Source organism: Eschscholzia californica, unplaced genomic scaffold (genome assembly GCF_041429995.1).
Source record: "Eschscholzia californica isolate CP2 unplaced genomic scaffold, dmEscCali1.0.p SCAF_1, whole genome shotgun sequence".
Classification (NCBI taxonomy): domain Eukaryota; kingdom Viridiplantae; phylum Streptophyta; class Magnoliopsida; order Ranunculales; family Papaveraceae; genus Eschscholzia; species Eschscholzia californica.
Genome location: NW_028238198.1, coordinates 53,114,848 through 53,128,758, shown reverse-complemented (window position 1 = coordinate 53,128,758; position 13,911 = coordinate 53,114,848). Strand labels below are relative to the sequence as shown.

The 13,911-nt window shown below is 35.8% G+C and overlaps 1 long non-coding RNA gene across 1 annotated transcript; it reads left to right on the top strand.

The window, feature by feature from the left end:
* Window positions 1-2,768: 2,768 nt before the first annotated feature.
* LOC147567584 (uncharacterized) lies at window positions 2,769-3,462 on the top strand. The gene is made up of 2 exons (XR_015237796.1): window positions 2,769-3,040; window positions 3,299-3,462. It is a non-coding gene; the product is annotated as an uncharacterized LOC147567584 (long non-coding RNA).
* The last annotated feature ends 10,449 nt before the right edge of the window (window positions 3,463-13,911 follow it).

Below are 13,911 nucleotides of genomic sequence, written 5' to 3'. Positions count from 1 at the left end.
TGTAAGACTCCTCTTAGAAAACCGAAGAACACCACCTTCACCAGCATATTTGCAACCATTATCATCCAGAGTTCCCAAAGAGATTAGATTCCTCTTCAATTCTGGAACATGTCTGATGTATGTTATAGTCCTCACAACACCATCATGCATCTTGATTTGAATACTACCAATTCCAAACACCTTACAAGGAGCGTCGTTTCCCATTAACACCTTACCGCCATTAATGGTTGTGTAAGTGGAAAACAATTCCTTATGAGGACATACATGGACGTACAACCAGTATCCAAAATCCACCTCTCTTCAGCGATGCAGACATTGATCGCCAGAACCATAGCTTCATCACGTTCTTCAATGATTGCCAAGACATTACCATCATCTTCTTCGAGGACTGCTGCTTCACCTGACTTCTTCCTAAGCTCAGGACAATTCTTATTGAAGTGTCCCTCTTTCTTACAATTAAAGCATCTGTACTTCTTAGGTTTCGATTTAGACCGTGAACGGCCCTTTCCATCGACCACATGCTGCGACCTTCCCTCACAACCAAACCATCTTCTGACTTATTTTCTTCCATTGACTTGCGTCTCAATTCCTTCAAGTTCAATGTTGCTTTAACATCCTCAAAGGTTGTAGTTGTTTTACCAGACATAAAAAAAACAAGAAAGCTTTCATATGATGGGGGCAGGGATGCAAGCAATAGTACTTCCTTATCTTCCTCTTCGAATTTGACATCTATATTTGCCAAATCTAAGAATACTCGATTGAGTTCATCCATATGGTCTTTCAACGATTCCCCTTCTAACATCTGTAAGCTAAATAATTTCTTCTTTAGTACAAATGATTAGTTAGAGATTTCGTCATATACCTTGTCTCCAGCTTACTCCATAGCCCATCGGCTGTAGTTTCCGTCGCTACTTCCCGCAAGACCTCATTGCTCAAACAGAGTAGAATCTGACCATGAGATCTTCTTTCTCTGCTTCTGAAAGTGATTCAGCAAGTGCAGCCTTCCCATTCAACGTCTTCGGCAGAACCTGTTGAACTAATACTACTCGCATCTTAATCTTCCAAAGATTAAAATCGTTACTTCCATTGAACTTCTCTATCTCGTATTTCGCCATCACAGAAACCTCAAAACCAAAGCTCTGATACTAGTTTGTTATGCCAGTCAGGGTTAATGTGATCAATACGAACAATCCAAGACAAAGAATAGGAATAGTAAAGAACAATCAAGAACAGAACACAGAGATTTACGTGGTTCGGTTGGTGAGACCTACTCCACGGCGACAACGGCGCGATGATTTCCAGTATGATAAGCAAATTACTTTACACAAGAGATTCGTGAGATTGTGCTACTGATACCTCCTTAAGGTTTAGTTTATTTAGCCACTAAACCCTAATCCCACCGCCTCACCGACTCTCTACAACTCACTCTCTACAACCGACATTATACACGGATAACACTAATCACCGACATGAGCCTAGCTTCCGCATTCCAGCTCTGTCTCGGAGTCCAGCTTTGCCTCCCAGCCCTGCTTCGCATATCAGCTCTATCTCAGCAATCAGCTCCGCTAACGGATCCAAAATTCATATTCGAATCACTTCTAACAAGTTGAATAGATGAGAAGGTGTAATGGTTTAAGCTTTTTAGGGTTCAATGGAGTTGGTTTCTCTCAGATTTGATGAGAACGAGAAAGAGAGAAAGAGAGGAGGCGGCAAGATAAAGTGGTAGTTGGAATGGGATTAGGGCTTTTATAGGGTTCAAGGGGCGTCTTAGGGTTTATACCAGACGCCCCTTCTGATCCAACGGCTGAGGTATGCCCCGAAGAGACGCGATACCTCGGTCGTTGGATCTAAAGATCTCAAGGTTTTGAATCATCGGGCATCGGGTATCAGACGGGCTTATTTGACCGGGACTCAGATTTGAGCCCCCTGTCCGAGTCCCGCCTATAAGCCCGAACCATCGGGCCGGGTATGCCCGGCTCGGGTAGCTTTCGGTTTTCGGGTGTAAACCGTCTGGGCGGATCGGGCTGGGTCTCGGGTTCGTGGACCGTTTTCCCACCCCTAGTTCTAATATATTTAAAAGTTTTAGCTGAAAAAAATCTCTTACAAAATATAGGATTCTGTTATAGGATGGTGAGGACCAGCCTTCTGGGCCGCTAGTGACACTGTCCGCTTTGGCACATCTGGGCCTCAAGATTTTAAAAGGCCTCAGTAGAGAAAGGTGCTTATTAAAAGGAGCACCACACCCCTGTCTCCCACCAATCTGGGATTGCTTTACAACACACCCTCCAAAGACCACATCACATTAGAGTGAATCGTGCTGATAGCGTGTTATAGGATGGTGCGGACCAGCCTTCTGGGCTGCTAGTGCTACTGTCCGCTTTGGCACACCTAGACCTCACGGTTTTAAAAGGCCTCACTAGGGAAGGGTGCTTAACCTCTTAAGAGGAACACCACATTCTTGTCTCCCACCAATGTGGGATTGCTTTACAACAGATTGTGCATTTAACACACAAAATCTTTTGGATTCTTTTGTCAATTGGCTCTCATGGTTTATTAAGGAATCATTTACCCATCCCACCACCCCATATGATTCTGCATTTAACATACAAAATCTTTTGGATTCTTTTGTCAATTGGCTCTCGGTTTAGTAAGGAATCATTAACCAATCCCCGCCTCCCTTTTGACATATGTCCATACATGTTATATCACAAATCTTTTAGATTTTATTTAAAGTAGATAAAATATGGGGGATTTCGTTACCTACAAATGTCACTTGTCACACTTAATGACTTCAAAATCATTTGTTCCTACAAATAAGTCCACATCAAAGTTTAGAGAAGGAAATATATTTAGTACAGAAGATTTGGTGTTTTGTTGGTGTAAGAAGATATGGAAGCTAAAATTGTTAAACAGACGAGGAATGTGATTATGTTGGTCATGGTAGTGCTTGTTATGCTAGGCATGTTCAGCCAACAAGCTTCGGCACAAGACGCATTTTGTATCCTAAATTGCGCTAGGAGATGTGCTTCCCACCGTAGAGGTATACCCATCTTGTCAATTCACTCACTTCCTATATATATATATATATCACTTTTTAAATTTTGTGCCTTTTCGGCATGACTGGTTCAATGTATTTTAAGTTTCCAAAAGATAATATGTGTATATATGAAATATTTTAAGTTGTATAATAAAGATTACATAACCTTAAAGGTTATAGAAATTTTCGTACAAAATTTGGTTGTTAAAGTAGACTTTTATATTTGATGATAACACTAACTTCAAATTTCATGACTTGCAGCACTGGGGTCGTGTCTTGCTGCATGCCTTGCAAAATGCCTCTAACAATATGAGAGTTGTTTTTAACTTATGGGATGAAAATGGTAGCTTGTAAATGGGTTTCTTGATCGCTTAATTTGTCATTGTATGAATTATGTGATCTAAAATAAAATATCTCCTTAAAAAGCGTCACATTGTTTTTCTCAATTTTCCTTTACTAATTTATTATTATTATTGTTATTGTATGCTCAACCCAAGTCAAAGTGTCACAAGACTTAATTACATAGGCTAATTGAGGGTAAAAGAAAAATAATTGAGATGAAAAGTCTCATTGCTTATTTCCAATTAATTTGAAGTTTGATGATAACAATTTTACTATGGTGTCAGATTTGTACTACAAGAAATAAACAACAACCTCACATACTTTACCTTTGGAGAGGAAAAACGTCCAACTCAAAAATTGGAAAAGAAGTAAAATACAACAACTGTCTCTAGCGTAAAAAAAAAAAATAATAAAAAAAAAAAGTTTACTTGGCGACTCACATATAGGCGCAAATGACGTCGATCCAATAGCATTAGTACATAGTTTGGTGACAACTTTACTTGGCGACTCACGTAAAATACAACAACGAGTTATATATGAGGGAGACAACCAAGTGTTGATCAACTCGTTGATGGGCAGCCGAGATGACCCCCCGTGGAAGATAAGGAGACATGTGCTGGCAGCTAGGGTTTTACTACAGGCCCAACCCAATAGCCACTTCGTCCAATGAAACAAAGAGGCTAACGAAGTTGGCCACCAGACGGCCCAACGGTATATGGTCCATTGAAGACTATTTACATTTCCGTCCTGATATTGGAACCATGTAATCTTTAGTCCTTTTAACTTCTTGTATCTATCCACCAGTTGCCATTTTTCAGCCTTTCAATGAAGTTAATTTCCAGAAAATGAAAAAGTTCATTCCGTCCATGTTATCCAAAGAGGGTACATATGGGTACATATTGTCGCGAATAATATTACCATTTACTTTATATTTGTAACATAGACATATGTAGTGGCTACAAGATTTGGTGCCACTATATGGTTCGCAATAGCCATCTTCAATGCAAAAAGGTTGTGCCCTAAAGTACTGTCGACGACGGTGTTCAACCGTCCACTAAGATCTAATATAAATTTATTTTCATTTTTTAGAAAGCAAATATCCTATCAAGGAGAATTGTTCGTTGTGATATTTTTTGAGGCGCCTATAGAATCAGTGTGATTTTAGCCAAATAGGATTATAAAACTCAATGTCGCAAATCAGCGACTAATGCGAATTTATTCTGCTTTGATGTGAACACTTCATTGGTGGTACTTCCCGAATAATTTGTCCCACAATGATGAAATTACTCAGAATCTCAAGATAACTGACATTTTCTTGATAATACCACTGTTTGCTTCATTTTTGTTTCTTTGATCTCAATCAATCATTATGTCGTTCCAAGTTGATAACAAATCGGATAGATAGAATCTAAATAATAATTTTGCATCAGATCTTTAACTAAAAATTGATTCGAAGTTTGAGATTTATAGAAAAAAATAATGAATAAATAATGATTGATTTGGTACAAACTGCAAATTATTATGTCGAACTAGTGATAGGTATGGGTAGATAATCACAGAGATCATCTGAAAATACACAATAACAATCGATAATGGTGAACCTAATGATGATTTGTCAAGAATAAAAGATTGATCTTACTCCCCTTATCATTTTCTCTCTTTCTCTCTCTCTTGATGTCTCCTATCCAACCCTAACCATTTGTAGTCTTATTTGTCATAGTTATTTTACTTTTCTTCCATTACTAACCTTCCTCCATATATATATACTAGGGTATAGCCCGTACCCATAGGGTAAGAATTTTCTATAATGATAAAGAATTTTAAAATGGAAAGATGAAACAGGAAAGGAAATTCTTTCAAAGAGAGAAGATGATTATTTTGAAAACTAATCGTAGAGATCATTTATGGGTGAAGAGAGATAGTTTTGATTGTGGGTAGTTAAAATCGAATTGGTAGGGAGATTTTAGAAAGATGAAGATGTGGGCAGTTTTCTTGTTATTATTTAAGACATAAATAACCTTTGATATTATATCTAATTACAAAATTTGGTATGATAATCCGACGGACCTGAATATCTCATACATAAATCTACGGTCCACCCAAAAAAAAACCATTGTGCTTTATATAATCTATTATATAAAACACAATGTTCTGTGTTGACTGGAACAAACTGAGAGACAAATCCAGTCATTTGCTCACCCACTCAATGCAAGAAAGTAAACAAAGTGATGAATCTGAACTGTCTATCCTGCGTTTTCTCTCAGATCATGGCCTTTAGATTTATTACCTGCCCCAAAAGAATAAAATGTGTTCACCCACTCAATGCAAGAAAGTAAACAAAGTGATGAATCTGAACTGTCTATGCGGTCATGTATCTTTACGTTGAAATGAATGAGACCCACTAATGAGGAGAAATTAATTTATTATAATGATAAATCCGACCGTCCTTTTTGGGTTTGATTAGTCAGATTGAATCTTTACCACTAAATCATAAATGTTTTTCGGAAATTAAATCATACTTTATTATAATTCTTTATCTCTCATAAATCTCGACCGTTACATGCCATCAAGTAGGTGAAATTATTTTGTCTCTATTCTGTTGTCTTTTCCATTCCCCTCTAAACGGTTGATTTCAAGGAATTACATTACCTCCCATTAAAACTTTATAGGAGAGATAAGAGAATGGGAACGGACAAGACAATAATTTAATGTAATAGATAAATTCTATGTAATAGATAACGGTTTTACATAATTAACCCTTCAGGTTTCTCCATTTCCGACTTCCTCCAAGTTTCCCCATATAAACATATCTCACTGAGAAAACCATCAGCAGTCCTTTCTTCTGTGGTCCTACATCCGATTCAAGAACATCTCATCATTCGGTGGTTTGATCAGAACACATACTCGGGTTATGCTTGCTATGGGTGTTAATGTAGCAATCGATGTTCATACTTGTTATAGTTATTAATGGGGCAACCAATGTTGTATCATCTCTCACTATGTTGCATTGGTATAGACCCATCTCGAAGTTCCTCAAATTAGTTCATGGAAATTCTAAGTGTTCATCTATTCCAATAACTTTTAGAGTTTTTGTTTGGTGTAGGTTATTTATGCCGTTTGCCTAAATGGCCAGTTGGCTACAACCAACCTTTGCCTTAATTTTGTCGAATCTGGATTTTGTGCACCCCTATCACCCTATGAAACGATGAAGCAATAATTTCAAGACTGTGAGGTTGAGTATATTAACTACCCTAGCATCTCCAAGGAGGGGTCAAATTAATGGGATGAAACCATGTTCGATTTTTCCCACTAAAAAATTGATGAACTAATTCATCTCTAACTATTATCATCTCTTCCCCAAAAAATCAACGACCCATTCACTTCTGCCGTTTTCATTTTCTTGACGGTGCTTCAGTTATTGTGGTAGAAATTTGGCTTCCTTGGCCTTGATAGCCGATCTATATGATTGAAAACTTGATATAGTGTTGGACATTATATTAGTGTTAGTATCAATTTAGATATTAGTAATTTTGTATCAATTTCCTTGTGAAATTTTGAATGCAAAATCTGTTATGACAAAAATTCTCATAATAATTCATGTCTATTCCATTCCATGTTAATGTCTCAATTCTTACCATAAATTGATCTATGATCTTCAAATTTGTATTTTATTTCAGTCATTCATACACAGGTTGTTATTTCATTATATATATATATATATATATATATATATATGTTTGTCAGTTATTTTGTTCTAACTTCGTTTGATATAGTGCAGACTTCAGTTGTGGGAAGCAGTAGTCAATTCAAATGGAATACCTTTTCCAGGGTTGCCATTAGAGAAATACATGTGTGTATAAAGCAATTGTTTTTTAATTAGTTACAACCTTCAACATTTCTTAATTAACTACCATAATTTAAATATTTTCCAACGAGATTATTTTCTTAAGACAGTTGTTGTTAATTTTGTGTGGTAATGTCTTTTTGTGATTAGCTCATATTTTTTTATAGTGATTTCAGGGTAACGCCAAATTCCTATGTAATTTAGCCTTTTGCTATCAATGTTACAGTATCTATTGTTTGGTGATTAATATTTTACATAATTAGTTTCGGGAGAGATTGTTAGTTTCTTGATAACGAATTTGTGCTTATCTTAACTGATAATTTTTTATTACTCCATCGCTTTATTCATGTAAACTGTTGTTGTTTCTCTCTTGCTCTACTGTTAATTTTATACTGTCGTTAAATTTTATATTTTTCTCACTTTCTTGCTCATCTTGTAATTATTGTTATTCAGTTTAATTATTTTTCTAAATAAATAAGATTGCCTACATCCCTCGCACCGCAAGATTACAAAGTTTTTCGTGCCCTACAGGCACAGGTTATAGCTAGTAGATATATAAAGCACAATGGTGTTTTTTGAGGTGAGCCGTTGATTTATCTCTTGTTCTTTATTAAACATGTTTGAACTATGATCACCAACTATTCTTTATGAAAAAAATCTTCTTTTATTCGTGATTCAGTTTTACATTGTATAAACCCTACGTGTCCACCGCGTCCTACGGACGCGGTAGATCCCTTTTGGCTAACGCCTTCATGTATGAGCCAACCTAAATTATGTGGTCTTTCTCTTCATGAATTGTGTTGATTATGTCTTAGTGGTGCGTGTATATTGAGATCATGCATAACCAAGACGTGTATGTATCGCAACACAAACACGTCTAGGTTATGTGTGTTCCCAATATAAACGCACCACCAAGACACACTCAACACAATCGATGAGGAGAAAGACAACAAATTTTAGGTTGGCTCATACATGATGGCATTAGCCAAAAGGGATCTACCCCATCGATAAGACGCGGTAGACACCTAGTATATATATATATATAAATGATATCCATATGCATATATCTATGATTTACGTTCGAAGTGAAGTCTGTAAAGTAGAGATAAAAAATTGGCTTTCAGCTCCCCGGAATATCCTTGAGAGTCTTTATGTGACTTTTAACACCCAAAATTCTTTTTAAATTGTTAGTCATATGACTTATTCAATTTGTGATTTGTTTCATCTTATTTATTCGTGATATATTCATACCATATTGAATGTAATGACTCTTTTAGTCAATGTCAAAAATGAAATGAAAATAAAATCATACAATTATATAAAACAGTTGAAAGAGTGTTGACTGGGACAAACCCTTGATAAACCAGGTTTGTGTTTGTGTTTGTGTTTGAGCCAAATCCTAGCTTTTAGATCCATATACCTCACATTAAGTCAATGGTGGTTGAATATTGATAACTCTTTGGAATTTAAAATGGGATGTTTTTAGTTAAAATTCCAGCCTCTAATTTGTTTCTTAACCCTCTGGTTCACATGACTTCTTTCTCATCTTTCTTTCCCTCATAACGCCTATCTCTCTCGATTCACCCAACTTCTTTATCCTCTTCTTCTGACTAATTCAATCTTCTTGAACTGATATTTTGACGGGGATTTTGGTGAAATGCCCCGATTGGAGGGTGTTTTCTTTTTTTTGCCCCACCTCAAGAAATGTTTGGTAAAATGCCCTCTTTCAAGTTTGTCGTCTTTTTGTTTCCCACCTTACCCTCCTATAAATAACATATCTAGAATTTCTAGATATGTTCAGATCATCCCCAAATCAGAGAAAGAAAATGGGGAAAACGATTTCTTCATCTCTCTCCTCTTGAATCTCACTAGTAGCTCGATTTCACTGAACCATCCGTTCAAATTTCTTGCTTCAATTAATTTGTCACTCGAAGTAACTCGATTTTAATCTCTCTTTCATCTCTTCAAGATACCTAAGGTTGAATCATAAGCTTGAGAAGCTCCCACTCTCTCTCTCTAGGTCGAAATCTATAAAGACTATTCTCTATCTATCTCAAACAAGTGTTTCATCTCTAAATTTACACAATGTTATATGTTTAAGTTTGATTTTCTGTTGTATCAATGAAATGAAATCTAGGATTTGATTATTTACCAAAACCTAGGGTTTGTACTACAAAAAATTTAGGGTTTTTATTCTGTGTTTTATTTTGTGGTTTGATTGATTGTGTGTTTGATATTGAATGATTATCAATGGCCCTTTTGTTATAGTAGTTGTCTTGCATTTTGTAGTCGCATCTTCTCGTTACTTGTGGATGAATTTTTTTCATTATGGATGTAAATTATCCATAGAAGTTACCAAAATTAGCTGGTATTGATAAATGTTATTGTGCTAATATGGTTATTATGCGATATCAGAATATGTTAGATTTTGAGGAGGTTGAATAGTTGCCTCTTCGAGAACTAAATAGTTTTTGTAGAGAAGAAATATTTTAACATGTCTTGTTGTTTCCTTTGCTACATTAAGTTAACCAGTTTCAACAACATGACCTTGTTATGAACAACAGAAGCTGTTACAATGTGCTAAGAGATGATTCACCTTCTGGTAGACTCTCGACAATCTGGTATTCCACTTCTTATGTGTGTTACTTGATCCGTTGCACGTATTGTTTGCTCTCGGAGAATGTCAATGTCAAGCTCTTCTTCCTTAAGTGAGATTATGGAGGTGAGTTATTACAGATTTCCTTTGAGTTTCTTCTTACAAAGTATTTGTGAAGTGGATTTTGCTAGGAATTTGAGTAGATTAAGTATCCCCCCTTTCCTTTATTTTACTTTGTCTATATCTTGCTGGGATAGACTCTCTAGAAAAAAATATGGGAAGTGAAATTGACACACATAAACTTAGGAGGTTGAAACAGAAGTAGGAAAGATAACTATGCAATTGCAACGGGTGGTTTATTCTTAATATCTTAGCATGCGACAAAAAAATATCAACGACTGCAGAACTTAGATTTGATATAAGTTGCAGGTTCTAGAATTGCATAGTGAAACCCAGGATGATAGAAAGAGAAGATATGAATAGAAGTGTTCGATGAGATCAAATCCATTTTACTAACATGGAAGCTCGGTACTGAAAATAAGTTGTAATGGGTAGCATTCTATGCTAGTTGAAGAGTGGGTAATTAAGCTAACGAGACACTCTTTTGATTGAAAGGGGAAGTATAGTAAGAGAACGAGAACTTATTAGATAGTCCATGTCTGTTAATTTTGTAAAACAAGATAACCACGACTTTGTGATTGAATCTCATAGGATTTTGGTTTCTTTGTATGAAAAAAAGTTAGAGCTTAGAAAAGCATTTGGGTGTTTATTTGCCATGGTTTGCAGGTTACCCCTTTGTGCCTCATACATGAACTCGTTACTCCATGAACACTATTAAAATCATAGTTCAATATGAAATTGTATTCGAAAGAGTTCATGGAGTTGTTTGGTTTTAATGATTTTAGTGGAGTTTTTGTAATAGATTAATCTTAATGGGTACTTTGTAAAATAATTATAAATTGTAAGCTTTTGTTTGTGGGTAAAGAGTTCATGGAGTAACGAGTTCATGAACTCCGAGAATTGAAGAGCTCCAAAAACTTGAAGCGAAGGAAGGAACAAAGGCTTGAACCAAGACTGCTCGAGAAGTATAAGCATTCACGTATTATTGTTGTTTCAATTTTAGGTTATTGTGTTGAGGAAAACAAAGATTTTTAGTTTATGAATTTATGTCTAATAAGAGCTTGATATTTGTGAATCTCTTTCATTTTTTTATCGTGAATGTGATCCACCAATTATTTAATCAAGTAAAGATCGGTGGCTTCATATCGATCCCCTTTAAGTGAGTTTGACATGAAGTCACCGATATGCACTCCAGTAGCTTGCGTGGGTTACTATAGTTGGGCTGGAGTTCAAATCGGTTGGCTGATGTCGAATCTGCTTAAAGGGAATCCACACAAAGCCACCGAGTTGAACTCCAAAAGCTTAGCAAAACTACTAGAGTTGAGTTCGACACGAAATAACCGATTGTCTTTGGGTGAGTTCGACATGGAGCTATCGATTTTAATCGAAACCATGATTTAGGTAGTTGTTTTAAATCGGTGACTTCCTGTCGATTCCCTTTAAGCATATTCGACATGAGCCAACCGATTTGAATTCTAGTAGCCTAGGCAAGCTACTGGAGTGGATATCAGTGACTTCATGTCGAACTCATTTCAATAGGATCGACATGAAGCCACCGATTAGGACTGAAATAGCTCTAGATTAAGCCACTGTTCAAATCGGTGGCTTAGTGTCGATTCCCTTCAAGGGATTTCAATATGAAACTACCGATTTGTATTGAAACTATGATATAGATAGTTGTTACATAGAAACACCAAGAACGTGTTCTTCTCTTTGGATTTTACAAAATTAATGTTCAAATTTAACGGAAAGCAATAAGAGTACAAAACATTCAACTATACATGATTGAAAAATTGATATTAGCCAATGGAATGGACAACAACATAAATCAACTCGTATGAGATAATGGCCTCTCCTTGGAATTTCATCAAACACTTGATTGACTAAGGAAGAGACCCACACTTTGCATATTTGTGTTTCCATTACATGATGACATAATAACTTCTCTTAGTCATTTCATCAAACACTTAATTGGCAAGGTAAGAAACCCACATTTTACATATTTGTGTTCCTACTACATTATAACATAATAACTTCTCTTAGTCATTTCATCAAGCACTTGATTGGCAAAGTAAGAGACTCACATTTGCATACTTGTGTTTCTATTACATTGTAACATAATAACCTCTCGTAGTCATTTCATCAAACACTTTATGTTCATACATTTCATCTTGATTTTTGCTAATTATTTTATTGATGAAGATTATGATTTTGGAGGGACTTCAACCTTCGATTGATGAAGAAGAGAGACAAATTTACTTCATAAGGTCGATCGATTTGATGATTTTGAAAATTTTGACTTAAAGAGAGTGAGAGCTTTCATAGGTTTCTTAGGATCCACTCTAGCGTAATGAGGAGTTGAAAGAGAAATCAACCGAGATATTTGAGAACTAAGACTAGATTGAGATAGAAATTTGGAGTAATAGTTGATTCAAATAGTGATTTCGAGCTTTGGTTGAGAGGGAATCAAGAGAGAGATGAAGAACATCCGATTTACTCTCTGATTTGGAGATAATCTGAATATATCTAGAAATTCTAAATATGTTAGTTATAGGAGGGTAAGGTGGGAAACAAAAAAATAAAAAAGTGAAAAATGGCATTATACCAAACTTTTCTTGAGTTGGGGCAAAAAAAGGAAGTTCCCCTTGGATCGGGGCATTTCACCAAAATCCCCTATTTTGACACTCCAAAGACATCCAACTCAGTTGACTCATTTGACGATTGTCTTGTCATTTACATGTGTGCAAATATAAATGTATTAATTGGTTTAGATTACATATGAAATGTCTATAGAAAATGCTATAATTAAGAAAATTATATTTTTTACTTAATCTTTGACAAGCTGACTCATCCGAGTAAAAGAGTGGTTTACATCGTAGACAACTTTTGAAAAACTGTCTTTTAGTACAAGTGAGCCAGCATGTCAAAGATAAGTAAAAGTTCTTTGTAATAGTGGCATTTTCTACATACATATAAATATATATATATATATATATATATTTCTATATAACAAATTAGCAAGGTTTTGGGTGTCATCTCATAACTTGGCTCTATAAATCTCGGACGTTGAACTTTTATTTCTTAATCTTAGTCGTTGTCAGACAAGCATCAACCCATCTCACGGTTATAAATTAGCAATGGGATACAAAAAAAAACAAGTACCTCCCCCTCTTAAGCTTTACTTAAGCAGTTTTTAAGTTCCGTAACTTATGAAAATTATTTTTTATATCCACCCGACTTTTTTAAATCGTGGGAGGGAGAGAATCGTGGGTAGGAGAGAATCGTAGAGACCTAACTACTTTTTTTTTTGAGATCAACTCTTGACTTTGCTAATTACCTTTCTTATTTTTCTCTAACCACTATCAAGGTTTTTGCTAACTAATTTTTTCTTTTTTACGGGCATCATGGAATAACCATAAACACTTCACTTTGACTATTTCTAGCTCCCACTTTTCATGGTAATATTTTTCCTTACATTATTTGTTACGTTTGTGTTTTTGGTGTTTGTGTTAAGTTAGAAGATGAACATTTGTTTGTTTTACATATTTGATTTTTGTTTTAAGATATAAGTGTTAGGTTAATCCCACATTGGTTGTGGACGGGGCAGGGTGTGTGTTAGTAAGTGTGGGAGAAGCCTTACCTCTTGAGCTAGTTTTTGGGGTGAGAGATGCCCAAGATCACCCAACATTAATATTAGAGCCCGGATAATAACAAGTCTCGGCCCAATAAGTATTGAAGTTAAGAGCTAATGTGTTAGGGGGAGACTTTAAGGTTAGTCCCACATTAGTTGTGGAAGGGGAAGGGTGTGTGTTAGTAAGTGTGGGAGAAGCCTTACCTCTTGAGCTAGCTTTTTGGGTGAGAGAGGCCCAAGACCACCTAACAATAAGATGGACAATTTCTTCCTACTAATAATTTAATGGAGAGAAAGTCCCATAATTCAGTACCAGTACATTTGATAACGATGTTGGATCT